The 26,705-nt window shown below is 43.4% G+C and overlaps 1 protein-coding gene and 1 pseudogene across 2 annotated transcripts in view; both read left to right on the forward strand.

Annotated features, from left to right (window-relative positions):
• The window catches only part of DOCK11 (dedicator of cytokinesis 11), a 235,505-nt gene that overhangs the window by 13,959 nt on the left and 194,841 nt on the right, over positions 1 to 26,705 (forward strand). The gene's annotated exons all lie outside the window — the stretch shown is intronic.
• Positions 18,212 to 19,175, forward strand: LOC136385995 (large ribosomal subunit protein eL30-like; annotated as a pseudogene).

A 26,705-nucleotide genomic window follows, 5' to 3' on the forward strand; every position in this document is an offset into this window, starting at 1 on the left:
GTGGGATTGTTATTGAGAAATGTGGACATGATCAATATAGATTTTTCTTCTTTGCCAAAGTAAGCCTAAAGATTTTGAGAACTGTTTTCAATTGGCTGTTCTTCCTTTCTTTGGTATTTGATTAACTGTATGGAAAACAAAACAAAACCTTATAGAACATTGGCCTTGCAGAGGTCCCTGGGATCATTTTCATGGAGTTGTTTTTATGATTTTTTTTTAAGTGGGTTAGTGCTGTCCAAAAACAACAACATATATATTTTTCTCCATGCCTTTTATGTTAGCTTAGCTTTCCTGCTGGAGAAGCTTCCAGCTCTATGCCGTGCAGGTCCTGTTGTCAGTGTTCATGGTGCAAGGGGAAGAGTACTGTTGGCATAAACTTAGTCTGGGGACGATGCTTGAATCAGCCGAGCTATTTTTAGCACCTGAGGCTAACATACTTGGACCAAGGGGCTGTCTTGAGTGCCTAGGACCACGCTTGAACCAATCAAGCCACTGGCTGCCAAGGGGAAGAGGAAGAGAAAGAAGGGGAATGGAGAGGAGGAGAGAAGCAGACGGTTGCTTTTTCTGTGTGCCCTGACTGAGAATCAAACCTGGGACATCCATATGCTGGACCGACGCTCTATATATACTGAGCTACTGGCCAGGGCCAGTTTATTTTCATAGGTTAACAAGTTCCTAAAGCTTTGGTGCATTATATGGTTTCCCAGAGACCTGGTGGAAGGAATACCACCTTCTAGAAGCTGCCTAATTTACCTCCAAGAAATAACAAGTTCACCTGGGCTCTGAATCAACTGTTGGAAAAATTGAACTAAATCATTACTTAAAAGCTGACAGGGGCCAGTCGGGTTCCTTTTGTCCAGCAGGGTGTTTACATCATGCTCTGCTGCTGTGGAGCAGGGAAGCCTCTATCTGCTAACCTGCAGATGATTTGATCCTCACTACTAGTGACCCAACATGACTGCTTGTAGAGGATCTTGGCCTCTGTCTCCCCTTCCAAACAAAATGGTCTGCCAGAATTCTCACCAGAGGAGCCAGAAAATTCCATAAGGCTTCTTGCTTCAGTTCTGTAATTGAGGTCCAGCTCTTTTTCCCTGCCCCGTTTCCTCCTGTCTCTGCATGTAGCTGGAGCTACTGTGATGCCCCTAACTGGCTCAGCACTGCACGAGGTCCGGAGACCAGCCTGGGTCTCTGCAGGGACATCAGAGGACTCTCTATTCAGAGCTCACGTTCTGGGCCTCAAGTTCCATAGTTTGCTGGTTCTGCTCCATCTTTAAAATCTTACAGTCACTGGATTTTATCTTCTTCCTTGTCCCGTTCTGTCGCCTGTCCAGTCACTGTGACCTTGTCTTGACACCCTGTATCTAACCGTATGTCTTCGTTTTCCGGCCATTTGCACAGTTCTTCAAGGAGTGAGGTCTGGTCTTGTTGCTGGTCTTGAGGAGAGCTGTCCTGGCTTTACTGTGACCTTATGATAGCTTGAGCTCAGCGTGGTGGGACTGTGGACTAAAGGGGTGCGTCTGCTTAGAGAGCTCAGAAGAGGCACAGTGTCCAGGATGACAAGTTTTAGCCAGTGGCCCCGCAGAGGGTTGGACTAGATGCATAGCTATTAGCATCCTGTGGCTGCTGTAACAAATTGCCACAGACTTAGTGTTTCAAAATAACACAAATTTATAACCTCACAGTGCCAGAGGTCAGAAGTACAAAGTAGGTTTCACTGGGCTGACGCCAAAGTGTCCGCAAGGCCTCACTCCAGAAGCTCTAGAGGAGAATCTGTTCCCTCACCTTTTCCAGCTGCCAGCAGCCGCCTGCATTCTTTGGCTTACCCTCTTCCTCCATCCCCAAGCCGCCAGTGGCTGCTGCAGCCTTTCCCACATCGCATCGGACAGACGCTGCTGCTGCCATCACACCTCCTCTGATTCTGACTTCTGCCTTTCTCCCTTACTTAGAAAGACTCTTATGATTATACTGGTCCCACCTGGGTCATTCTGAATATTATCCCCATTTCAATTTTCTTAACTCAGTCATATCTGCAAAGTCTCCTTTGCCACGTACAGCTAGTGCTCGACTTACGGCCACGATTGGTCCCAACAGACCGGTCGTAACACGATTTGGTCGTAAGTTGAGTAGGCTATATGTACAGTACTGTGAAATGATGTTATAAAAATCTTTAAATCATATTTTATCAGTTTTCTTTCATTATTGTTATATATCATAATTTTCTTTGTTCATTTTATGCCATTTGTTTCATCTCTACACCATTTTGTTTCTTATTTTTACATTCGTCAGGTTTAAGTAAAACACTGCATTACCAGTACAACTGGTTTAATATTTGAAAAGACAGTTTCCTCTTGGTAGACATCTTGGAAGGGGTTTGATGAAAAATATCCAAGACACAAAACACAAATTGCTGTACCGAGTCTGGGATAACAGTTGAAATGGTGCACACAGAGATGGTCGTGCTGCCAGGAGCTGGTCCGCACTGTCGTACGCTCAGCTGGGCAACGCTTGCGCTGCCAGACACGGAGCAGTCGTGGCTAGCGATTGTGGTCGTAAAGTCGAATGGTCGTAAGTTGCATAGGTCGTAAGTCGATCAATATTTGTAGTGTGACATGGTCACAGGTTCCAGGGATTAAGATGTGAACATCTTTGGGAAACCATGATTCTGCCTACTGCTCGGGCATTGCTGCAGGTTGAGGAAGGGTGGAATTCTGGGGTTAGATGGGGTCCCAGTGTGGATATGGACATTATGGTGGAAGGCGGACAGGGATCTGATAGACTGGCAAACTTATTCAGGTGCAGAAACTCTTCACAGAAAAGAAGATACGGATGCACAATCCCTTTGAGAATTTTGGCTGAAAGAAAGCAATACAGGTTTGCCATCTGCAGTTTCAATTTGAATGTTTTCTTAAATTCTTCATAATTAAAAATTTTTTATCCCACACAAAAACTCCCTCAGTCTGGAGTTCTTGTAAGTGGGCACTGATTTCAGACTTGAGGTGTTTTAGGATCCAAGCTGGCCAGACACTTAGCAGGCACGTAGCCAGTTCAGGCCTATGGAATTTTCCAGCCTCAGTTAAAGAAAAGAGTAAAAAGGTGTGTGTGTGTGTGTGTGTGTGTGTGTGTGTGTGTGTGTGTGTAAAAGAGAAAGGGCTGGTGTCACATCTCAGAAAATAACTCTTTGGCTGACAAGCCCCAGACACCTCTCCTGTGTCCTGTGTGAGAGGCACTTCACCCATCCTAAAGGTCAAGTGAGACCGTGGGGCAAGGGCCTCCTGCATTTCTAGGTAACGGAAATGGGTTTCCCAGAATGGGTTTCTAAAACCCGTGATTGGAGAAGCAGAGACAAGGCTTGGAAAATCTCTCAGATTCTTCGTAGCTTCATGATGATTTCAAGTGAGAGACAAAGTGAAACTTTCTCTCTTCACCATATCTAGTCACTGCCATTTTAGGGCCACGCACCACACAAGCTTCCTGGCTGATCACATTTGCACCAGCCCTTCTTATACTGGCCAGGGAGATAGCCACGATGAACTGATGGCAGAGAGCTTTACTGCCTCGAAGAACTACTCTGTCATAGATGTGGATTTTGTTTTCTGTTTGTTTTGCATCAATTCTGATGGGCCATGGCTCCATTGCTCCAAGGCCTAGCTTTTGAAAAAAATTTTTATTGATTCCTTTTAGTGAGAGAGGAAGGGGAGAGAGAGAGGAACATAGTTCTATTTCTTTATGTGTCCTTCCAGGGATTGAAGTGGAAACTTCTGAACTTCAGGACAATGCTCTTAACCAACTGAGTTACCGGCTACCAGTATCTCTCTCTTTCTCTCCCTCTTTCTCTTTTTTTAAGGCATTGGGATAACTGACCTGACTGTGATGCACTGAAAATCATTATGTAAAAAGTTATGAACCCCCCCAGATTTTGTTCAAAATATGTACAAACAAAATATACATTAACAACCTTCACTTTCTCCTGTTCCATTTTCCCTTTTTTTCATCTCAATAGGAAAACTGTTTCAATTCTTACAAGCCATCTCAATTTAAAAAAAGACATGTTTTCAGTGGAATTATCTTAAACTTTTTTTTCTAATGTATTTATATACTACTAATCTCTACCTATCTCTAAAACATGAGAGGATATTTATTAAGTATAGTTCTGTTTAAATCTTCTTTAGAAACTAATGTTCATTTTTTTCAAATTATAGGTTGTTTCCCTTCAACCTGGCTTATTATATTTTGTTTTGTATTATTTTACTGATTTAACACTTTTCTGTTGGGGATTTTTGCCTTTTTACTGGCCCTCATCTGACCTTCATGGCTTACAGGAGTGATATATGCATTCAGCCAGTGAGTTTTGTCACAGAGTTGGTGCCTTAGAATTCAAACATCTGGGGCTGTGGTGTATACCAGAAGGAACTAGGAAGCAAGTGTGTTGTTAGAGAGTGAGCTAAAGAGAAAGGCGTGCTGAGAGAGCTGCCTTAACAAGGAAAAGATACGTTCCATGGTCATGCTCAAATCCCAAGGGAAATGCTTTTAGAACTGTTGCTTGAACTGGGAAAAAAGCAGAGAATCTATTTCCACTGATTTCTTTTTAATGGATTAATCCATTTAGGGCAAGGTTGCAGGGGGGCGGGGAAGGGAAGGCAAGACAAGAACTTAAGCTGAGGAAACTAAAGGATGAAAATATTTAAGATGAAAGGAAAGGTTTTGGGTGGGTTTTTTTTTTTCACTGTAATAGACCAGGAGAGCAGAGATTAAAATATTAACAATATTTAGTGATGGTAGCAGTATGTTTTTAGATTCAGATGGGAAGAAATCAAATACTTTAGAAATTGTATTAGGTAACTCTGGCTGGTTGACTCAGTGGTAGAAGGTCAACCTGACGTGTGTAAGTTCCAGGTTCAATTCCCGGTCAGGGCACACAGAAGAGGTGACCATTTGCTTCTCCCCCCATCCCGTTCCTCCATCCCCTTCTCTCTTTTTCCCTCTCTTCCCAGCCTGCAGCCATGGCTTGATTGATTCGAGCATGTTGCAAGTCGGCTCTGGGTGCTGAGGATGGCTCCATGGAGCCTCCACCTCAGGTGCTAAAAATAGCCCAGTTGTGAGCATGGCCCCAGATGGGCAGAGCATTGGCCTCAGATGGGGGTTGTCAGGTGAATCCTGGTCAGGGTGCATGCAGGAGCTGTCTCTAGTATCTCCTCTTCTATCACTTAAAAAAAAAAAGGACAAGAAATTATATTAGGTAAATGGAACTGTTAGATAAGACCAAGGTCTCAAGGAGCAGTTCTACATGTTCTTGCTAATTGTCAAAATGTAGAATAATATTTTGTAGAGGCAGCTATAAGTAGGATGAGCTATAAAATAACACTGCTTTGCAACAACCAGCTCTCTCTTTTTTTTTTTTTTTTCATTTTTCTGAAGCTGGAAACAGGGTGAGACAGTCAGACAGACTCCCGCATGCGCCCGACCGGGATCCACCCGGCACGCCCACCAGGGGTGATGCTCTGCCCACCAGGGGGCGATGCTCTGCCCATCCTGGGCGTCGCCATATTGCGACCAGAGCCACTCTAGCGCCTGGGGCAGAGGCCAAGGAGCCATCCCCAGCGCCCGGGCCATCTTTGCTCCAATGGAGCCTTGGCTGCGGGAGGGGAAGAGAGAGACAGAGAGGAAAGCGCGGCGGAGGGGTGGAGAAGCAAATGGGCGCTTCTCCTGTGTGCCCTGGCCGGGAATCGAACCCGGGTCCTCCGCACGCTAGGCCGACGCTTTACCGCTGAGCCAACCGGCCAGGGCTTCTCTTTTTTTAATATAGCTCCCCAAGTGGCGAACACCTTGTGTTTGGTAATAGAACAGTTTTGTTTAGTACCCAAGGGGTGAGTAGACACTTATTCAGGGGAAGGAGGCAATGCACACTGTCATCTTGCATAATTCAAGACCCAAATCAATTACTGTCTTAAGGAACATAGAGAATATTTGTATGCAGTTCCTCACTGTATATGGTACTGGAACTCAATTCTTCGATTTAGATGGAGGACAGACTTGTGACCACCAGAAACCTGTAAAGGTCAGATTTCTTTTGAGGAGTCTGTCCAGGGAGGAAGGATTCACCAGGTCGGCCTATCCTCACTTCTTTCATCCTCAGGTAGAAGGGGGCAACAGCTCTCACCTCTTCCAGACCAGTATTTCTCAAGGTAGCAAACTCTGCTGGACAGGAGTGGGCGCAAAGGAGTCTGCTCCTCTGAGGCCTCGAGACTTCCTCTGAGACTGGCCCCACTGGGCTGGCTTCCTCTTCCCATGTCCTTTCCCGACCAGGTTGCTTTCTTCCCCTTTTACCTTCTACTGTCCCCTCCTGTTAGCCCCTCATTCTGATTTTCTTCACCAGCTGCTCCTGCTGTTTACCTCTTTGCACTGTCACCTTCCAGAGTGATCTGGAGAACTGGCTCCCAGTCCAAGCCCGCCGCCATGGCTCTCCCATAGCCAGTGCTTTCGCTTTCCCTTCCGCCATGCTTGTTCCACTGTGGGCACATTCCCCCTCTCCCCTTCTCGTCTTTTTCTCACTTTTCTTTCCCTCCCTCCTCAGTGTTTGCTCAAAAAGTGTTCTCCATGGGACAGGGCCGTGACTGTGTTTATTTTTTTTAACCTTTTCTTCAGCCAAGGATGGAAAATTCCAGAGGCGTGAGCTAGTGATGGCCGAGTGCCTTTTCTGGAAATTCAATGGCCCGGATGCTGAGGGAATGTCGTGGGGCTACACATCTGGCAAGGTTGTTCCCTTCAATGTCCTAGCTTTGGATTTAGTTCCAACTAAATGAAGTGGAGGTTCTAGTCTGTGGAATTATGGCACAAGAATGAAGAGTTTAAGAAATGATATAATTACAACTACAGAGCCCAGTTTATGTCACTATGTTTTTTTTTCTTGTTGTTGTTCAGTTTAATTGAGAAAGAGTGGCCTATGCCTTAGACCTTTCAAAAGTAAAACCTTGCACATGAGCGGCAAATGAAGTTCCCGTGGCCCAACTGAATGGAGGCTTTTACTTTGTTGTAATAATTATTTGGCAGAAGCTGTGTTCTGGGGGCTGGGAGCATCCCCCCAGTTGACACCCGGTGGAACTGAGTAGGGCTACTCCACTGCCATATTTCTTGCCCCTTCCCTGAAGAAATAACTCAGGCAAGATTTTATTCACATATACCTAAGGGTTTTTTTGTTTGTTTGTTGGTTGGTTTGTTTTACAAATCGGAGTGGGCCATTCTGACACTAAGCAAAAATGCTATTGTCTTTATAGCTAGAAATTGACCATCATTCTGTTGCCTCTCAGGAGACGATGAGGGAAAATCCCCAAATCCCCAAGCCCATAAAAATACCAGCTGTATCTGCATCTGCTCTACATCACTGTGAGTGAGCACCCAGATTTCCTAGCAGCCCTTACTGTCCCTTCCTGTCCATCAGGAAGGCCCGTCCCTGCCTTGAACTCTCCTCTCCCACCACCTTCCTTTCTGTGGTCTGTACCCGAGCCATGCCGACCCATTGCTGCTCCCAAACATGCTGGACACCTTTTCACCTCCGTGCGTTTGAACATGCCGACTCCTCTTCCTGGAGTGCCCTTCCAACCCCTTTCCTGCTGAAGGGAATCCAGTCTGTTCTGCGGGCCTTAGGTCAGACCTTCCCACCCCCGTCTGCCAGTTGGGAGCACATTTGCTTCTTTTGCAGAATTTCAGCCTCCTTGTAGTTGTATTCATTTCCTGTGGCTGCTGTAACAAATGACCACAAACTGGGTGGCTTCAAACAACAAATTTATCCTCTTACAGTTCTGGAGGCCGGAAGTCTAACATTGGTATCACTGGGCCACACTTCCTCTGGAGAATTTAAGGAAGGATCCATTTCTTGCTTCTCGCAGCTCTCGTAGCTGCCAGCATGGCTTCACTTGTGGGTGCATCACTCCAGTCTGCCCCTGTGGTCACGTTGTCTTCTCTTTGGTTGCGTGAAACGTCCCTCTGCCTCTTTCTTACAGACACATCTGTGATTGCATTTAGGGCTCATCCAGATCCTCCAGGATGATCTCCTTATCTGAAAAACCCGGACTCGGTCACCTGTGTCAAGGCCCTTTTGCCATAAGGGAACATTTGCAGGTTCCAGGGATTAGGATGGGAGCATGTTTTTGAGGAGGGGGCAGTTTTCAGCCTATCATGCTAGTTCTTCAAGTTTTAAAGAGAATTTCATTCTACCTTATAACTATAGTTGTGGACGACTTCTATAAGCCAGTAGCGAGTGAATGTTTTAAGGAGCTGGCAGGAGAGTGGAAGGAGCTGAAGCTTATTCGGGGTGGCAGAAGGGCCTAGCAGTTCCCCTGATAAACTCTGGTAGTCTGGACAGTCAGTTGAACTTTGTGGTGGAACCTCCTTCTGCTCATTTGTGAAATGGAAATAGTGTTGACATCAGTGAGCCTTGCAGAGTTGTTTATAATGGTAAAACAAACAAAAACAAAATACCCTCAAACTTAACCAACCTAAATGTACAAAAACAAAGGACTAGGCAAATATATCAAATATCAGAAAACCATACAGGCATTAAAATGACATCTGTAGTTATTATTGACATGGAAAAAAGTTGAGGTTATGAAATAATATGCAAAGTATGATTATATTTTCCTAAAATAATGCATATGTGATATTTGTGAATTTAGTTACTTAATCGCTCTGTGCCTCAGTGTCCTCATCTGTAAAATGGAGAGAATAATAGTACTAACCTCACAAGGTTGTTGTAAGGATTGAGTAAAATATAAAGCCCTTAGAATAATGCATGCAACATAGGAAGCACTGACTAAATATAAGCTATTTAAAATTTTTAGTCAGAAAACATTTTCAAAAATGTATGGGTCTACATTGTATTGTATACTGTATATATAATGTTAACTGTGATCATCTCTGGATTGGGTAGGACTATGAGTCAATTTTGTTATTTTCTTTTTTGTTTTTAAAATATTTTACATTGAGCATATATTTTATAATGGGGAAAAAGTAGTATTAAGGTAAGTTTCATACTTTTTTTGTGACAGAGACAGAGAGAGACAGAGAGGGACAGATAGGGACAAACAGACAGGAAGAGAGAGATGAGAAGCATTAATTCTTTGTTGCGGCACCTTAGTTGTTCAGTGATTGCTTTCTCATATGTGCCTTGACCATAAGACTCCCTCAGAGCAAATAACCCCTTGCTCAAGCTAGCGACCATGGGGTCATGTGTATGATCCCATGCTCAAGCCAGTGACCCTGCGCTCAAGTTGGTGAGCCCACGCTCAAGCCGGCGACCTCGCAGTTTTGAATCTGGGTCCTCTGCATCCCAGTCCGACATTCTATCCACTGCGCCACCGCCTGGGCAGGCAAGTATTCCCCCAATTTTTCCCCCCCAAATTTTTATCAGAATGCATTCTTTTATAAAGTTTCAGAGCATACATGTATATGTATATCAATTCACATACATGCTATATATGCCTGTATGTCTCCATAATCTGTGTAATTAATATTTTCTAAGATCTTTACAATTTTTGAGAAGCAGAAATGCCTACCCTTAATTTTCTGATATGCAAATTTAAGTTGTTCTCATCTTTCTTGCATGTGAAATGGGTCTCCTGTTGTTGCTACTATAATCATTCTGTGCTGCTAGAGCAGTTTACATTTGAAGTAGGAAGCATTGCTATTGTCAGGGTTTCTGGTTGCAATTTTCCTGGCCTTGGATAGGCTGTATCTTTTTTTATCTATCTATCTATCTATTTATCTATCTATCTATCTGATACAGAGAGAGATAGAGATAAGGACAGACAGGCTGGAAGGGAGAGAGATGAGAAGCATCAATTCTTCGTTGTGGCACCTTAGTTGTTCATTGATTGTTTTCTCATGTTCCTTGATGGGGGGTACAGCAGACCAAGTGACCCCTTGCTCAAGCCAGCGACCATGGGGTCATGTCTATCTATGATCCCATGCTCAAGCCAGCGAGCGACCCTGCGCTCAAACCTGCGACCTTGGGGTTTTGAACCTGGGTTCTCCGCGTCCTAGTCCGAGGCTCTATCCACTGCGCCACCTCCTGGTCAGGCTTTTTTTCTCTTATTTAAATATTATCTTAAAACCTGTTGTGGATTTAAAGACAAGTGAATGGGAGAATTGTCAATGAAGTAGGAACTTTGAAATGGCAGGTTTTGCCTCTAACATTTAAGGTAATTAGATCCTGGTGCATTCTTGGGGAGCAGGGTCTTTTTCCCTCTCTCTGTGGTGTGGCTTTTCCCCGTCAGCGTGCACATCCTTGAATTTTTTTGTTGCTGCTGTTCTGTCTCCACCACATTTTTCACTCTTTTTCTTTCCAACTGTCACTCTGATCATAATAGAAAACTGATATATAAAAAACGGGTTTGTTGTATTTCAACTGAGTTTTGAATAGCTCTTGATAACTTAAAAAGTAGGGGGAGGGAGACAAAAAGTAGGGGGAGGGAGACGTGACTAGGCAGAGCACAGGGGACTTTTAAGGCAGTGGAACTACTGTGTATGAGACTCTAATGGTAGGTATATGTCCTTAGATACATATTTGTCCGAACTCATGGAGTGTGCAACACCAGGAGTGAGCTGGAATTGGAACTATGGACTTCGGTGACTGACACATTAATGTAGGTTCAGGGATTCTAACAAATGTACCAGTCTGGTGGGAGATGCTGACAATGTGAGAGGCTATGCTTCTCTGTGGCAGAAGGTATATGGGAACTGAACCTTTGTCCTTTCTGTCCGATATTGCTGTGAACTGCTCGAAAAAATAAAGCCTAATTTTAAAAAGTAAGATGAAGAAAATATTTGTTTTCTTTTTTGTAAAAAAATAAACTTAAATGTAGTTATTTTGTACTAATGTGGACATTATTTTTTCGGCCTGTGCACGGTCCTCATTTTTTTCCCCCTATCCCTGATAGTTTGGAAGGTTGCCTTCCCAGTTTTCTTGCCAACTTGTTTGGCATAATAATGAAGACTAGCAAATGTGTATGGAATACTTTGAAGGCTTTCATGAAAAGTGCTAGGTAAAAGCAAAGCAGTTTTATTGTTAGAATGGAGAGTGAGTCAGAAGTTTTAAGGTGAAGTCCTTAGTGTGTGACTCGAGAGGAAATGAAATGCGCAGCTAAAATGGGTAGGAACCAGCGAGAGCACAGTGAAGAGGTACCTGCTGGTCAAAGTCCGTACAGCTGCGCTTGCTCAGTGACACCGCTGTGCAAATTCAGCATACATTAGGTGAATCTGAGTTTTGAATAAACTTGATTGGAATCCTTTGGCAAAGCACAAAATCCTTTGTAATGCAAACGACCACCCACTGATTTATATCTTTTGTAAGGTGGGAGTTACTGCTTTTTCAACTCCTATGCTATTTAAAATCCAATTGTTGTGGGGGCGGGGAGAGGAGAGTCTAGGCAAGTTGCATTAACTCCTTCAACCCTGAGGAAGCCATTTAGTCAATTATTGTTTCTGGGAACTAAATAATACCCTTGTCACCTGAAAGATTTAAAATAGCCTTTGGAAGAGGCTACTCAGTCTCTGAAAGAACATGACTCATTCCTTCTTTGTAATCTGAAAGAAATCAAGTGTCAGAAGACACTGGGAAATGGCCTTAAGTTATATGTCTAAACATAAATATTAGTGGTTTGAAATGTTGGTAAATCAATATGGTATGGTTTGAAAGTCTGAGCGGAGCCACTATATTACAATGTGGCTGAAAGGGCAAGGGATGGACTGGCGATCCTTTCTGTAATATTCCTTGGGGATTTTTTTTTTAATTTACTTTTTATTTTATTGATTTTAAGAGAGAGAGAGGGAGGGAGGGAGGGAGAGAAACATTGATTTGTTCTACTTATGCATTCGTTGGTTGTTTCTTTTCTTAAATTGTTAAAAAATTATTTTAGAGAGAGAGGGAGGGATAGAAAGAGAGAGACAGAAACATCTGCCTGTTCCTGTATGTACCCTGACCAGGACAGAACCTGCAAGGGTCTTTGAGTATCAGGATGATGCTCTGACCATCCGAGGTATCTGGCCAGAACTCATTGGTTGATAATTCGTATGTGCCCTGACCAGGGATCAAACCCACAACCTTGGTGTATGGTGTCGATGCTCTAACGAACTGAGCTACCAGGCCAGGTCTCCTTGGGGAAATTCTTGCTGGCAGATTTTAGGTTCTTGAACTCTGGCTGTACGGTGTATACCACAAGTTGTCTTATTCTTTTGTGTGGGAGCCCCGCAACCCTGCATTTCTGACTGCCCCATGTTTATATATGGCTCCATAATGTTTCTGCTGCCAGCACTACTTAGGGTTGCTGACTTCCTCAAGCTGCGTTTGGATCCATCTTCTTCTACACATGACCAGAGAAAGGAAACTAAGTGCATCAGAACATCTTGCATTGGTGCTAAGAGACATAATAGATTACATTCCTGTACTTCTTAAGGCTCATATTCTTGACAGTATTAAATGGGGGTGTGGAGGGCTAGGTTTGCCAAGTCTGGGTCAGTCTTTGCCTTGTATTAACCTTAGTGGATGTCCCTTAATGGAGAAATATTGAACGTTCAGGGTTTACCCTATGGAATCATTGCTTAATATTGTAGATGACTCATTGGAACTAGTGTGTTAGAAAATCACTTCCAGATGTGTAGCAGTAACTATTCCAAAAGGAAGAAGTAAACTCGGGAACACTGGGTTAGCTTTCTTTTTATGATCTTAGGGCCAGAATCAAATCCTCCTGTACTTCCTTTTTCACTTTTAGACTGGTGCCTACATAAATGTGTGTGTGTGGGGGCTGCCTCCAGCACACCTCCTTATCCCATATCAGTGTCTGGCCTCTCCATGCCTCCTGTCTCCTCACAATGATCAATGGTCTAGAAGCCTTGCCTACTATGCTCAGGCTCAGGCCTCATTCTTTATCCTTATCAGCAAATGTTTCTTGAGCATTCCTATGGGAAGACACGTTACTAGGTGCTGTGAATGATGGCAGAACTACCCAGCTGGAGAGCAGCAGAAATAGGGGTAATACAGCAGAATGAGTGAGAATGTGAACTCTGGTGTCAGCGTCTCAGTTGAAATGCCACTTTCTGGTTGTGAAATATTGGGGAAGTTACTTAAACTTTCTACGTCCCAGTTTCCTTGCCTATAAATGGGAGAGGTGGTGATAGTAATATCTGCTTCATAAGGTAAGTGTGAGGCCTAAATGAGATCATCTGTGGCAAACACTTGGCATTAGCTCAGTCAGTGTTAGCTATTATTATTCATCTAATTCAGTGGTAGTCAACCTGGTCCCTACCGCCCACTAGTGGGCGTTCCAGCTTTCATGGTGGGCGGTAGCGGAGCAACCAAAGTATAAATAAAAAGATAGATTTAACTATAGTAAGTTGTTTTATAAAGATTTATTCTGCCAAACTTAGTGAAAATCCAACATAAAGTACTTGGTAAGTAATTATTATTATATGCTTTAACTTGCTGTAACTCTGCTTTATAAATTTTATAAAGTAAAGTTACTTCCCTGCTTTATAAATCACCATTACTGTGGAACTGGTGGGCAGTTAGAAAATTTTACTACTAACAGAGATACAAAAGTGGGCGGTAGGTATAAAAAGGTTGATTACCCCTGATCTAATTTGTCACCGTGTGTAGTTTTTGTGTGTGGTTGTGTTTGTGTCTGAAAGGAAACCAGGAAACAGGAGTTTGTTGACTGATGCCCTCCAAGAAGCAACCACAGGGTTTGCTTTTTTGAGATCTCTTTAAATTGATTTTACTCCACAGAGAATTCACTGGCTTCTCTTATTCAACTAATCAGGTCCTGCTAAAATAGGTAATGTGTTGTCATCTCCTTGGAGGCATCAGATGACAGATCTTGCAGGTAATGCAATAGTCAAATATTTAAAGGTGGCACAGCATGAGCCTGGAGCCTTTACCAAAGCCACACCTGCATTAACAAGATGTTTTGGTAAATAAAATATTATGTTTTCCATCCTACTGATTTTCTACACAAGTTATTTATTATCATGTTGTATTTGAGCAGTTTATTTGAAAGATTTTATTTATTCATTTTTTAGAGAAGGGGGGGGGGAGAGAGAAAGAGATGGGGGAGGGGCAGGAAGCATCAACTCCATATGTGCCTTGACCAGGCAAGCCCAGGGTTTTGAACCAGTAACCTCAGCATTCCAGGTCAACGCTTTATCCACTGTGCCACCACAGGTCAGGCAAGCAGTTTTCTATCAAATCAATAAATTTGTTTCTAAACTAGAATGTAATTAAAACATTTCTGAAACTTGAAATCTGTATCAGAAAAGGAAAAGATCATAAGCATTATTGTTCAATAGAAATTTATGTCTCTATTCTTTTTGAAGAGTTAAAAATGGTTAAGAATTTATGACACGGATACAAATACTAGTGACATAGTTGAGAACATGAATACTGGAGTTAAACAGCTCTGTTTTGAAACCTGATTGGATTAACTTTCTGTTCCTATGTAGGAAATTACTACAAATTTAGCAGCTTAAAATAGCACTTCTCATTTGACAGTTTCTCGTGGTTAGAAGTGAGCAGGGCTCAGCTGGAGTCTACTCAGGGTTTCAGGATTGTGTTCTCATGTGGAGGCTCAGGGGCCTTTTCCAAGAACCGGCAGGTTGGCACAATTCAGTTCCTTGTAGTTGTAGGACTGACTAGTCCCATTTCTTGCTGGTTTTTAGCTGGGGATGGTAGTTAACTCTTGGAAGACACTCTGAAGGTCCTAGACATGTGGGCCTCTGTCAAATAAGTTTGTAAATACGATATATATGTTTGCTCGCTTATAGTTTGCATTGGGTGTGGGGGACAGGCTGTAAGCAGGCAGGGTCATTATAGACTAAGGCAGGGGTCTCCAAACTACGGCTGGGGGGGGCCACATGCGGCCCCCTGAGGCCATTTATCCGGCCCCCGCTGCACTTCTGGAAGGGGCACCTCTTTCATTGGTGGTCAGTGAGAGGAGCACATTGACCATCTCATTAGCCAAAAAGCAGGCGCGTAGTTCCCATTGAAATACTGGTCAGTATGTCGATTTAAATTTACATGTTGTTTATTTTAAATATTTATTCCCGTTTTGTTTTGTTTTTTACTTTTTTTAAAAAACTTTATTCAATTTCTCAGAAAGGAGAGAGAACGAGAGAGAGAGAGAGAGAGAGAGAGAGAGAGAGAGAGAAGGGGGAAGAGCAGGAAGCATCAAGTCCCATATGTGTATTGACCAGGTAAGCCCAGGGTTTCGAACCGGTGACCTCAGTGTTCCAGGTTGACACTTTATCCCACTGTGCCACCACAGGTCAGGCTGTTTTTTTACTTTAAAATAAGATATGTGCAGTGTGCATAGGGATTTTTTCATAGTTTTTTTTTTATAGCCTGGCCCTCCAACAGTCTGAGGGACAGTGAACTGGCCTCCCAGGGTAAAAAGTTTGGGGATCCCTGGTCTAAGGCTTATTTTTAAGACTCAGCCTTTCCCACCTTTTTAATACTAAGATTTTTTCAACACTAAGCTTTTCTCCACACCCTTGACTGTTGCATGATGTAGGGTGGTGCACTCTTACGAGGAATCCCATTTATGCCTCAGATAAGTGGCTTTGTATCAGAGACTTCCTTATTTGTAACTGGCTTAAAGGTTTTGATTTTTACACTATAAAATAGGAGAAGACTGGGGGCTGGCTGTCTCTCTCTCTCTCCCTGAAATTAGCATTGCAGAGCAGGGCAGAGAAAGATCATGTGGAGGAGAAGAGAAGCAGCCAAGATGGTGGAGTGCTGAGGGAGAAGCCAGTTTGTGCAGAGTTTGTGCAGAGGGAAGGAGAGGGGAACAGAGGTGAATAAATCTGGTGAGCTAGAAACCTTTGATTCTAGGAAACTCGGATAAGTCAGTAGCTTTGTGAGCACTGAATGAGTGGCTTTTGGAGCCCAGTGTGTGTTTTTACTTGCCTGCTGGGTGCAAGCTAGGATTAAAACTAATGGCCCACCAGTTCTTGGCTCCGTTGTTTCATTGCTGTCTGTCCAAATCAAATGCAAGCCTGCACGGTCCAGGGAGCTGTGATGGTGGCCGTGGCTACTGGCTTTACAGCCTCTTATAACATGTCAGTCTGCTTCTTCAAAACCAGCAGGTGAATCTCTGTCTCCAAGAAAGGGGCCCAGTTTCTCTTTTAGGGATACCTGATTAGGCCAGACCCACTTAAGATAATCTCTCTTTTTTTCTGTCATTTAATAACTATTTATTTTTATTTTAAGTTAAACTTATTGGGTGGCACTGGTTAACAAAATTATATAGGTTTACCCCTTTGAGTAGTGAGTTTTTTTCCTGCTCGCTGACCCGTGGGAGTGAGTTCCAGTCATAGTTTTATTAACTTAAAATCATGTTTGTTTGATAACCAATTTATAGAAAAAAGAATAATATACATTTGCCTTTTTAAAATGTTGCCTTATACATTTTTAAAATAAAAATTTTTGTATGATCATACTCTGGATGGTCAGGAGGCACGAGGACATACATGAACGTTTAAGGTTTTTACTTAAACGTTCAAAGGTTTAAGGTGTACAGAAGATGAGTTATAATCTCCCTTTTGCAGATATCAGAGGCAGTTTATTAGTAACATGATCAGGGAGTGGCATCTCATAATATTCACAGATCCCACCTAACAATGAAGGGGAAAGTATTGTACAGGATGAGTAGACAGGGAGCAAAAATCTCAGGATACCGCCTACCACACTGACCACATCAGTTACTTGGGCAAGTCGCTGAATCTCTTCTAGTCTTTATTTTGTCTTTGATAAAATCTGAGTCATAATGATATTTTTGACTTTGTAGGATTATTGGGCGGATTAAGTGAGATAACATATATAATGTATTTAACAGTGCGTAGTACTTAGCAATAAATACTTTTAATAAATGTTAGCTTTCAATAAATGTTAGACTCATGGTGGAGAAAAGCTACCTTTACTTTTTTCTTTCTCTTCTCTTCCCTTTTCTTTCATGCGCCCCCACCCCAATATTGAAATGACTTTCAAGGTGGAACATGTGAGCATATGGTAAAGGAATGAGGATTCCGCCCTTAACTGAAGCACAAAAAAAAAAAGTGTTTCCTAAGAATATTGCTTATCTAACATTGACATTTCTAAGTCAGTTGCTTTGGATTGTCTGGCAGTCCTACATATATACTTTTTTAAATTTAAAAAAAAAAAAATTATTTATTGATTTCACAGAGTGGGGTAAGAGTGAGAAGTATCAACTGGTAGTTGCTTCACTTTAGTTGTTCAGTACTTGCTTGTTGTATGTGCTTGACCCGGCAAGCCCAGGGTTTTGAACCAGTGGCTTCAGCATTCCAGGTGCAAACTCTATCCACTGTGCCACCACAGACCAGGTCTGATATCCTTCAGATTTGATTTTTTAACTAAATGAGTTCATGTGCAGAACTCAGTTCATGCTTTCTCCTGCCCTAGGGTTTGAGGTATGTTTCCTTGTTAAGGGAAAAGCTTCAGATATTAGTCTACTTATGAAAAAACAGTTTGGTAGGTCAGTAACCTATAACTGAGACTAAGTTTGATAACAAATGCTCACTTTGCAGAGCAGGAAATAGTGTACAGGACCTGCACTGGGTTTCTCACCTTTAGTCTAAGGATAGGCAACAGTTCAGCCCATGCTAGTCCTGAAATTTAGACTTATTCCCATAATCTCCTGCGACACAGTCATTTCAGGGGATTTTACTGTCTATCGCCTGATAGTTCTAGGGCCATCCCTAGAAGAAAATGAGTATGTATTGCTTCTTCTCATTGCTTGTAGAAATCAATGATACTTAAATACTTGGAAAGTAAATTCCCATGTGAGAAATAGTTGTTTAGAAGCCCCATCTCGCTGGTGGGAGTGGGGGGAGGGGCGAGAGGAGAGCAAAGGAACAAAGGGCAGAGAAAAAAGGCAATGCAACGGAGGAATTATTTCTGGAGAGCTTCATTCTTCTTCAGGATGGAACTGAACTTGGGTGTCACTTTTCACAATAATGACATAAATGTCACATTCAGTAGTAAGTCTGCCTGTTTATCTTCCCCGTGAAAAGTTTGGAAGTCTGAATATGTGTAGTTAAAATCCTGCCAGAGTTTGGGTAGCTTATGAAACCTCTGTCTGGCCTTTCTGCTGCCCTGGCCATCTTGGAGGCTGCTCTTGGTTGGGGGCCATCCTGCATCTAAAGCGGGAAGATGGTGGCCGCAAAGAAGACGAAGAAGTTGCTGGAGTCTATCAACTTTAGGCTCCAACTTGTTTTGCAAAATGGAAACTATGTGCTGGGTACAAGCAGACTGAAGATGATGAGACAGGGCAAAGCGAACGGAACTGGTCCTTCTTGCCAACAACTGCCAGTCTTGTAAAAATAGAATACTACCATGTTGGCCAAGGCTGGTGTCCATCACTACAGTGGCAGTAATATTGCATTGGCACAGCGTGTGGACAGTACTACAGAGTAAGCCCACTGGCTGTCATTGATCCAGGTGGTCCTTTTTTTTTTTGTATTTTTCTGATCAGCACGGGAGTTTTGACCTGCTCTGTTTCCGACCTGGGCCGGTTCACCCCTCCTTAGGCAACCTGGTGGTCCCCCGCTTCCGGGAGGTCACCATATTGATGCCGAACTTAGTGCGGACACCGATCGGCATAGCGCACTACAGCCCAGAACTCCTGGGCTCAAGCCATCCTCCCGCCTCAGCCTCCCGAGTAGCTGGGACTACAGGTGCGCGCCACCACGCCCGGCTTTTGTATTTTTCTGAAGCTGGAAATGGGGAGAGACAGTCAGACAGACTCCCGCATGCGCCCGACCGGGATCCACCCGGCACGCCCACCAGGGGGCGAAGCTCTGCCCACCAGGGGGCGATGCTCTGTTGAGACCAGAGCCACTCTAGCGCCTGGGACAGAGGCCAAGGAGCCATCCCCAGCGCCCGGGCCATCTTTGCTCCAATGGAGCCTTGGCTGCAGGAGGGGAAGAGAGAGACAGAGAGGAAGGAGAGGGGGAGGGGTGGAGAGGCAGATGGGCGCCTCTCCTGTGTGCCCTGGCTGGGAATCGAACCCGGGACTTCTGCACACCAGGCTGATGCTCTACCACTGAGCCAACCGGCCAGGGCCAATCCAGGTGGTTCTGAAAGCGTTAGAAGTATGCCAGAACAGATACGATGAAAAGTAAATCATACAAAATTTTTCTTTAATAAAACTTGCCAGAGCTTGTTGAAAGAAAGGAAGGGAAGGAGGGGAGGAATGGAAAGAAGAAAAGAAAGGAAAGAAAGGAAATATAGGAAAGAAAGAAAGGTCCTCTGGGTAGAACAGAGGAATCTTAAAAGTTTACAGCATCCCCACCCCCACTGGGCTTACCTACCACATCCAGCATGAGTTCCTTTTCTGTGACTCTTATTAGCATACAAGTGTCCTACAGCATTGGATGCCTAGGGATAAGCCAAGTTAGGGAGAGAAGTTATGGATTATTACCTAATTGAGAAGACCTCAGTTCTTCATCTACCCATCAAAGGGAAGTCTAAAAAGAGATATAAGGCACTGCCTGTATAGCTCAGTTGGTTAGAGCATCATTCTGCTATGCCAAGGTTGAAAGTTCCATCCCCGGTCAAGTATCAACCGGTGAGTGCGTAAGTAGAGCCAAATTGATGTTTTTTTTTCTCTTTCTCCCTCCTCTCTCTCTCTTAATAAATCAATTAAAAATTTCAAAAAATTAAGAAGAGGTATAAGGATTCCTTTTCTCATCTATACTTTAGGCTGTCTGCCTGCTCCCTAAATATTTTACATGTATCTTTTTTAAAAAATTGCATTGATTTGAGAGAGAGGGAAATGGAGAGAGAGAAAGTGAGAGAGAAGCATCAATTCATTGTTCTTTTAGTTGTGTACTCATTGATTGCTTCTCCTATGTACCCTGACTGGGGGTCGAACCGGTGACCTCTGGCACTCTGGACAACACTTTATCCACTGAGCAACCTGGTCAGGGTCTGTATCTTCTATTAAAAAATAGAATTGAGCCTGACCAGGCGGTTGCGCAGTGGATAGAGCGTCGGACTGGGATGCGGAGGACCCAGGTTCGAGACCCCGAGGTCGCCAGCTTGAGCGTGAGCTCATCTGGTTTGAGCAAGGCTCACCAGCTTTGACCCAAGGTTTCTGGCTTGAGCAAGGGCTCACTGGCTCTGCTGGAGCCCCCAGGTCAAGGCACATATGAGAAAGCAATCAATGAACAACTAAGGTGTCACAACGAAAAACTGATGATTGATGCTTCTAATCTGTTTTCATCCCTATCTGAACGTCTCTGTGACTCTCTCTCTGTCTCTATAAAAAAAAATAGAATTGATTAAGAACTTTTGTTTATCAGAAGTCACTATCAAGAGAATGAATAGGCAGAATGAGAGAATATATTGGTAAAGCATATATCTGATAAAGAGTTAATGTCCAGAATATATGAAGAACTACTACTCAACCAAACAACTTTATTTAAAAAGAAACAAAGAAAGTCCTGGCTGGTTAGAGCGTTGTTGAGAAACACCAAGATTGTGGGTTTGATCCCTGGTCAGGGCACATATAGGAAGTGACCAATGAATGCCCAACTAAGTGGAACAACGAATGCTTCTCTCTGTCTCTGTCTCTGTCTCTCTGTCTCCCTCACCCTCTTCCCTCCCTCCCTTTCTCTCTTCCTCTCTAAAATCAATCTGTTTTTAAAAAATGGGCAAAGAACTTGAAGACACATTTCTCCAAAGAACATGTATGCAAATGACTTATAAGACACTCAACATTACTAATCATTAAGTAAATGCAAATTGAAGCCACAATATGATGCATCTTTACACCAATTAGATGGCTGTTACAAAAACTAAAATAACAAGTGTTGGAGAAGCTATAGAGAAATCAGATCCCTATGCACTGCTACAAGAATGTAAAATAGTGTAGCTGTTGGGGAAAATGTCTTGGCAAGTTCCTCAAAAAGCTAAATATAGAATTATCATATGATCCAGCAATTAATTTTTTTCTTTTCTTGTTTTCCAAGCGAGAGGAGGGAAGATAGAGAGACAGACATCCCCATGTGCCCTGACTGGGATTTACCTGGCCACCTCCATCTGGGGCTGATGTTCTGCCCATCATGGACCATGCTCGCAATTGAGCTATTTTTAGTGCCTGAGAGAAGGCTCCACAGAACCATCCTCAGTGCCCAGGGCCAATGCGCTAGAACCAATCGAGCCATGGCTGCAGGGATGGGGGGAGGGAAGGGGTGGAGAGAGAGAGAGAAGAGGGAGGGGAAAGGATAGAGAAGTAGATGGTCGCTTCTCCTGTGTACCCTGGCCGGGAATTGAACCCAGGTCTTCCACACGCCAGTCTGACACCCTACCATTGAGCCAACTAGCCAAAGCCTGATCTAGCAATTCCAATTCTAGGTATATACCCAAGATAATTTAAAGGAAAGGACTTGTACAGGTACTTGCATTTGGGTGGAAACAACCTAAATGTCCATCAACCGATAAACAAAACATGGTATATACGTACAATGGAATATTATTTAGCCTTTAATTAATTTTTTTTAATAAAAAAAATCTTTCTAGGAGGATTCCCCTCCCCTAGCTCCCCTGGGGGGGTTTAATATTTTTTTTTTTTTTTTTTTTTGTATTTTTCTGAAGCAAGAAACAGGGAGAGACAGGCAGACTCCCACATGCGCCCAACCGGGATCCACCCGGCACGCCCACCAGGGGGCGACGCTCTGCCCACCAGGGGGCGTCGCACTGTTGCGACCAGAGCCACTCTAGCGCCTGGGGCAGAGGCCAAGGAGCCATCCCCAGCGCCCAGGCCATCTTTGCTCCAATGGAGCCTTGGCTGCAGGAGGGGAAGAGAGACAGAGAGGAAGGAGAGGGGAAGGGGTGGAGAAGCAGATGGGCGCCTCTCCTGTGTGCCCTGGCCGGGAATCGAACTCGGGACTTCTGCACGCCAGGCCAACGCTCTACCACTGAGCCATCCGGCCAGGGCCTATTTAGCCTTTAAAAGGAATGAAATTCTGACACATGCTACAAGTTTGCAAACCTCATGCTAAGTGAAAAAAGCCAGGCACAAAAGACTGAGTACTGTGTAATTCTTCTTATATTGGGTACCTAAAATAGGCATATTCACTTTTTAAAAGATGTTATTTATTTTAGAGAGAGGAGGGAGAGAGAGAAGGGGGGTGATAGGAGCAGGAAACATCAGCTCGTAGTTGCTTCTTATATGTTACGTGACCAGGCAAGCCCAGGGCTTCGAAGCAGAGATCTCAGCATTCCAGGTCGATGCTTTATCCTCTGCACCACCACAAGTCAGGAAGTAGGCAACTTCATGGACAGTTGATTAGAGATTACCAGTGGCTGAGGGATGTGAGATGGGGGAGTTAGTGTTTAATGGGTCCAGAGTTTCTATTTGGGATGGTGAAAAAAATTGGAAGTAGGTAGTGGTGATGATTGCAGAACAATGAGAATGTACTTAATGCCACTAAACTGTACACTTAAAAATTGTTAAAATGGTAAACTTTATGTTATGTATATTACCATAATAAAAACCCATATAAAGTTGATTATGTTCTTTTTAAAAACATTATTGATTTTAGAGAGAGGAAGGGGAGTGGAAAGAAAGAAAGAGAAATAGAAAGAGAAACCTCGATCTCTTCCTGTAGGGGCCCCGACCGGAAATCGATCTGGCAACCTCAGCTTATCGGGACGGATCCTCAAACTGCGCTATCTGGGCAAGGCTCGGTGATGTTCTCCTGGATTATAACAGCAAGACTTGTGCTAGACCAATTCGGGGGGAAACAGACAAAGAAAAAGAAAAAAGAAAAAGACATCATCCATAATCCCAGCACACAGGATACATGTTTTAATTTCATCACATTTACTTTCGACTACTCTCCCATCAGTAAAAGTGACAGTCACTTTCTACCACTTCCTGAAAAGCTGGTACAATAGTACCTAATCATTCCTTAGTAAAACTGTGGTGCTCAAAAACAGAAAAGAAGTTTTTAAAGGGCCACAGAAAATAAATAAAAAAGGCCGCTGAGTGAGAACCGTAGCTGCCGCGGCAGGCCGTCTGGGGCAGAGCCGGTCCTCAGCAGTGCCGCGGTTCTCAGGCCTGTGCCGTGGGAGCAGCCGCTGGTAGGAGCGCAGGGACCCGGGCTCAGCATCCCTGGCTTCTAGCTACAGTTTTATGGGGAGCATGTAAAAGGCCTTGCAAGCCTGGTCATTCTCAAGCTCCACACTGAGCCCTGGAGCAGCACCCCATTCAGTCATCATTCAAGTCCTTTTTGTACTGGTTGTGGCTCTTATCTCTTGTGTCCACTATCAGCCATTCTGTCCACTGAGTATCTCTGGGCCTTCCAAATGGAGCTCTGGCTACTGGTGCCCGAGGGAGAGAAAGAAGCCACAGCATGACAAGGGGCTCCCTCTGCTTGTTTACCTGATAACAACCTCACTTAAGGCCTGAAAGTGGCTGCCCTCAGGTTGTGGTGTTTACAAGAAAGCAGGGCAAGCTTTTGAAGTGGCCAGAGGCTGAGGCTTCTACAGAAGATCCTAGTACATTCCCGAATTTCAGGAAATGTACTGGGCTAGGCCTGGGTTTCTCCCTCGGAAAAAACCCCAATGGGCAGAGGAAAAAGGAAAAGGCTCAAAGGGTTAGCAAGGAATGGGGCAACCTGATCGAGAAAACTCTTATGCATTTCACTGTGCTCTGTCTTGAATTCTGTATTTGTTTTCCTGCTTGAAAATGGGATATTATTTAAATGTGGGACAAAAATTGCTTTGGAGTGGCTGGATTTAGATGGCAAGAAATCCTTCAGTTGACCCATCCTCTGCCTATATGTATTTAAAGCAGAGAACCAGTAATCCTGTTTTGCCAGAATTATCTTGATTGTGAAATATGTAAGCAGTGGCGGTGAAGTAATTACAAAGATCTTCTTCCTTAAACACAGTGGAATTCCACATGCAAACAAGTGCAGTCCTTTGAATAGTCACCATTATAGGAGGCCACAATTCCTCCCTAATGCATTACTCAAAATACAGAAAATTTCCCCCAGAATGAGTTTATCGGTTCTATGAGATTGCCAGGGCCTTTACTATGTAGTCCTGTCTCATATATTTATTTTATTATGTATGTATTTTTTTTAGAGAGAGAGACTGTTAGAAAGGGAGAGAGATGAGAAGCATCAACGCATAGTTGCGGCACCTTAGTTGTTTATTGATTGCTTCTCATACACGCCTTGATTGGGGGTGACTCCAGCTGAGCCAGTGACCCCTTTCTCAAACCAGTGACCTTGGGCTTCAAGGCAGGGACTTTTAGGCTCATTTTCCTATGCTCAAGCTGCTGACTCCCTGCTGAAGCTGGTGAACTAGCACCCAGGCCAGAGACTTCCGGATTTTGAACCTGGGTTCTTGGCATTCCAGGTCAATGCTGTATCAACTGTGCCACCACTGGTCAGGATTATGTGTAAAGCCAGTGGTCGCAGCCACCATCACAGTCACCTGGCCCATGCAGGTTGTTGGTCAAATAAGTTTGTAAATATGATATACAGGTTTGCTCGCTTATAGTTTGCATTGGTTGTGGGGGACAGGCTGTAAGCAGGCAGGGTCATTATACCCTAAGACTTAGTTTTAAGACTAAGCCTTTCCCACCCTAAGTGACTTTGTATTAAAGACTTCCTTGTTTGTATATTGGATTAAAGGTTTTGATTTCTACACTATGAAATGGGGCAGACCAGGAGCTTGGTTCCTGAGATTAACATTAGAGGCGAGAGCAGAGAAAGGCCATGTGAAGGAGAGGAGAAGCAGCCAAGATGGCAGAATGCTGAAGGAGAAGCCAGTTTGTGCAGAGTTTGTACAGAGAAAAGGAGATGAGGAACAGAGGTGAATAAGGCTGGTGAGGTACAAACCTTTGATTCCAGGAATACTCAGATGAGTCAGTGGCTTTGGGAGCCCTGAATGGAAAGGGAAGTGTTTTCCCACTCTGTGTATTTCTTGCCCGCTGGGTGCAAGCTAGGATTAAAGCTAATGGCCCACTAGTTTTTGGCTCCGTTATTTCATTGCCGTCTGTCCGAATCAAACCTGAACCTGCACGGGCCAGGAAGCTGTGATGGTGGCCATGACTACTGGCTTTACACAGGTTCACATTTGATTTGGACAGACGGCAATGAAACAATGGAGCCAAGAACTAGTGGGCCACTGCCGTTAATCCTAGCTTGCACCTGGCGGGCAAAAAATACACACAGTGGGAAAACACTTCCCTTTCCATTCAGGGCTCCCAAAGCCACTCACTTATCTGAGTTTCCTAGAATCAAAGGTTTCTAGCTCACCAGCCTTATTCACCTCTGTTCCCCATCTCCTTCTCTCTGCACAAACTGGCTTCTCCTTCAGTACTCGCCATCTTGGATGCCTCTCCTCTGCAATGCTGATGGCAGGATCTGAGCAAGAGAGCCCGTGGTCTCCCTTATTTTATAGTGTAGAAATTAAAGCCTTTATGCCAGTATACAAATAAGGAAGTCTCTGATACAAAGCCACTTATATGAGGCATAAATGGGATTCCTCATAAGAGTGCACCACCCCACATCATGCAACAGTCAAGGGTGTGGGGAAAAGCTTAGTTTTGAGAAGATCTTAGTATTAGAAAGATGTTGAGAAGATCTTAGTATTAAAAGGGTGGGAAAGGCCTGACCTGTGGTGGCGCAGTGGATAAAGCATTGACCTGGAACACTGAGGTCGCTGGTTTAAAACCCTGGGCTTGCCTGGTCAAGGCACATATGGGAGTTGATGCTTCCTGCTCCTCCCTCCCCCTTTCTCTCTCTCTCTCTCTCTCTCTCTCTCTCTCTTTCCTCTCTAAAAATTAATAAAAGAAAAATAAAAATAAAAAACAAAAAATAAAAAATAAAAGGGTGGGAAAGGCTTAGTCTTAAAACTAAGCCTTAGATTATAAGGACCTTGCCTGCTTACAGCCTGTCCTCCACACCCAGTGCAAACTATAAGCGAGCAAACATACACATCATATCTGCAAACTTATTTGACCCACAGTTATGCATATATTTTTATCATTAGATGAGAGTCTGCATTTTGGTAAAAAGAGGAAACTATCATTTAAAAATAATCTGACTTAATGGTTTAATTACATTTTTGTAAGTCTACAATGACATTATTGTTGGTATTTGCCTTCTCCCCCTACCTTGGGTTGATAGAAGTACAGTTATTTTAAGCTAAAAGGCTCTTTTTTAGGCTGGGGCTTCACATAGCCTATTGAAATCTCTCAAATTTTTAAACACCTTGTGTGGGAACTTGTATAAGAATTCCCTTCTTTTATTTTGGAGTAGTGTGTCATGCACAAAGGACATGCTCAATAAATATTTCTTGGTAGCTGTGTCTTGGATATTTGAACATTAGTCCCAAATTCTTTGTATTGTGAAATTTATCTTATATTATTTGGAACACTGTATCAGAAATCAACATATGAATACCACATGGAAGGAGAAAAAACTAGAAAAGAGATGGAGGAACATTAAAATACTAACAGTGACCATCTATGGATGGTGGGATTCTAAGTGACTTTTATTTTTTTTCTTAAATTTCTAGATTAAAAATTATTTTCCTACATCTGAATAGAAGTTTCATTTTTCTTCAGTTCTTCCAGTTTTTAAGTTCTTTTTTTAAAAATTGAATAAATTTGACGGGTAAC

This window comes from Saccopteryx leptura, chromosome X (assembly GCF_036850995.1).
Source record: "Saccopteryx leptura isolate mSacLep1 chromosome X, mSacLep1_pri_phased_curated, whole genome shotgun sequence".
NCBI classification, from domain to species: domain Eukaryota; kingdom Metazoa; phylum Chordata; class Mammalia; order Chiroptera; family Emballonuridae; genus Saccopteryx; species Saccopteryx leptura.